This window comes from Sinocyclocheilus grahami, unplaced genomic scaffold, assembly GCF_001515645.1.
Source record: "Sinocyclocheilus grahami isolate Dianchi unplaced genomic scaffold, SAMN03320097.WGS_v1.1 scaffold605.1, whole genome shotgun sequence".
Classification (NCBI taxonomy): Eukaryota; Metazoa; Chordata; class Actinopteri; order Cypriniformes; family Cyprinidae; genus Sinocyclocheilus; species Sinocyclocheilus grahami.
Window position 1 is genome coordinate 532293 of NW_015505784.1, and position 3250 is coordinate 535542.

The 3250-nt window shown below is 37.0% G+C and overlaps 1 protein-coding gene across 4 annotated transcripts in view; it reads left to right on the forward strand.

The window, feature by feature from the left end:
* The window catches only part of LOC107557517 (collagen alpha-6(IV) chain-like), a 121578-nt gene that overhangs the window by 86239 nt on the left and 32089 nt on the right, over window positions 1-3250 (forward strand). The gene's annotated exons all lie outside the window — the stretch shown is intronic.

Below are 3250 nucleotides of genomic sequence, written 5' to 3' on the forward strand. Positions count from 1 at the left end.
CGAGAGCTCTCTGACCCTCCCATAGACAGCAATGGAATTACCACGATCAAGGACCAGAAATGTAGCAAGGAGATCGTTAAAATAATCCATGTGACATCAGTGGTTCAACCTTAATTTTACGAAGCTACGAGAATATTTTTGGTTCGTAAAGAAAACAAAAATAATGACTTTATTCAACAATTCGTCTCCTCCGCATCACCCTATAGCAGGGGTGCCCAACCCTGGTCCTGGAGATCTACCTTCCTGCATGCAGAGTTTAGCTCCAACCCTGATCAAACACACCTGAACCAACTAATTAGGGTCTGAAGGAGCACTTGATAATTACAGACAGGTGTGTTTGTCAGGGTTGGAACTGAACTCTGCAGGAAGGTAGCTCTCCAGGACCAGGGTTGGGCACCCCTGCCCTATAGTGCCATTTTGGAGAGTATCACATACATAAACCACGTATGTTGTTCTGTGTCAGCAGTACTGTACGCGGATACACTATTTACGTTGTTTGCGCTTTGATCTGAACGTTAACAACGTATCCGCATACATACGCTGCATACGTTATTCACATATGTGATACTCTCCAACGAATTGTTGTATAAAATTGTTATTTTTGTTTTGTTTTTTGTGCACAAAAAGTATTCTCATAGCTTCATAAAATTACAGTTGAACCACTAATGTTATGTGGATTATTTTAACGATCTCTTTGCTTCGTTTCTGAGCCTTGATCGTGGTAGGATCCTTGCTGTCTATGGGAGGGTCAGAGAGCTCTCGGAATGCATCAAAAATATCTTAATTTGTGTTATAAACAAATGTCTTACAGATTTGAAACGACATGAGAGTGAGTAATTAATAACAGCATTTTCATTTTTGGGTGAACTATCCCTTTAAGATGCATTTTAGATATAGATCTCTAGCTGAGTCCTGGCTGTTTGTTCTTGTTTGTTTGATTGTCTTAATGAGAGTATTTTTTTCTCTCTACTGAAGGTGTATTGCATGTGTTTGTTGGTGGTTGAAAACAAACACTTCTCTGAGTGTCTCTGATGTTAAAGACCCCAATACATTTTTTGATGACCAAATTTGTCTGTCTTATGACATTTTTCCTATTTGACATTTTTATTATGACATTTTTCCTATTGAAACAGAAAGTCTTGGCAGGATATATCAAATGGCTTGTCCCTTTGTATTTTAATTTGACTTTAATTATGGTATGTCTCAGTCATTAACCGTTATTTTGTACTTGCTGGTTGGTTGCAGGAGAGAGACATTCTCATTCCAAAGAGCATTTGATTGTACAAACGTCTGTGTAGTGCCAGATTACCAATATCTTTGCTTTCTTTCCTGGAAGAGGAATACTGTAAATCCAAATGCTTATTTGTGCTAAATGTGACTAACAGACATGGACTAAAAGCCCCAAAACTCTCATTTTGGTTTCATGGGGTTCTACAATCTATATGTTCAAGTATTGAATGTTTTTTCATATATCTGTAAAAAAAATTAAAAAAAATCTTTAAAGAGTCTGGCACACTCAGAGAATGGTTATAGTGTAACATTCAGTTCAAATAGTGTTTTAGTCTGCTAGGAGTCTGATTAATAACAAGCTAGCTAAGGAAAGGATATTGTGCCTTGCACAATAACACTGCATCATTCTTTCATTCTTATCATCTTACCCTTTATCGTCTCACTCTAGATTTTCTTCTTGTCTTCCCTTTCTCCAAAATAGTTCTGTACTCCCAGCATGCCTATCTTGTTCCATTTATGTTTTAACCCATCTGCAGTATGTTTCCACTCATCTCAACACACACTACACATAAAAGCCTTTTCCTGTAAAGGAATGTATCCTTATGGTATGTTCAATGTGGTAAATGCTGTTGAATCTTACTAAGCATGGTAACACTACAATTTGGAATGTATTTTCCTCTGCTTTTAAATAGCAGTTCACAGATTTCATAGGTGTACAGAACACTCCCGACAGTGTCTGTATACCTTGTAAAGCCACTCATACTGCGCGTGAAGTCTCTGAGCTGCTATTCATTTTGCTGTTTTTGAGTGGTTTGTGCTGGTGTTGGAATCACCTGCTCCAGTCTTCTGTGTGCCTTTGTTTCCTTTGGTTGGGACACTTAACCCACAGAACTCAAGAGAAAACAAGGACCAGCTAGTTCTATATTCAATTAATTGAACTTGTCAGATAAATCTATGAAATAAATTCAAAATAAAGCAGTGGCAGCAATAATATGCATGCATTTGTAGCAGTAAATATTACAAAAGGAGCCCTTAGTCCTGCTGCTCTCACTTTTCATTTCACCTATCATTCTCTATTACTTCTTTCCTGTTTATTCTCTGTAAAAATCACTCTCTTTATGTTTGTCTTGTTTTCCAGTAAAAAATGTAAATAAAGACCCCATCAAATCAAAATTAGAGTTTTGTGGGCTTTAGTCCATATGTGTTAGCTTTGGCACCATCTATATGCTAGTGTACTCTAAACATTGACGTTAAAATTAAAGCAGATATACAGTACGCATTTACAGTTTTTCTATTCTGGGGAAAAATGACCAAAAAGGCTGATGACTCATTCTGCATTTCTGGAATGAAATTTTAAACCGAATCTCACAGAAATTTTAAACTACTGACCAGCAAATAGCAAATTATGGTTCATTGCTGTGACATAACTGAAGCCTTTTCTTCAAACACTTCATCAATATGTCAAATGTCCTAAAATAAAATAAAAAATAAAAGGCAACATGAGAAAATGCATAAAACGTCATTCATCAAACAATGAAATGGGTATTTCACATACACTAAATTTAAAAGCAGTATTGCATCAGATGAAGACTTTTCAGAGAAGTTGTCTTGAATTGCGTCCATTTTTCTTACACAAAACAAAACTTGCTAATGGGGTGAGAAATATGAACAGGATAAATATTAAGAATGTTGGGACATTTTTACTGGAAAATAAGACAAAAATACTGATAAAAATCTGATTTCTGCAGTGTTTCTTCTGCCTTGTTGTTCTCACACTCTTTCACTACCCTTTGTTTTCAGTCCCTTTTCTTTTATCTTAACATTTTTACTGTCTCTCTCGCTCTCTCTCTCTCTCTCTCTCTCTGTCTCTCTCTTTCTCTTCTTACTCTTGCACTTTCCCTTTTTCCATTAGCTTTTTCTGAACCTGACCAAGAGTCTTTCTCTCTCCCTCTCCCTCTCCCTCTCCCTCTCTCTCTCTCTCTCCCCCTCTCCCACCCTCTCTCTCTCTCTCTCTCTCTCT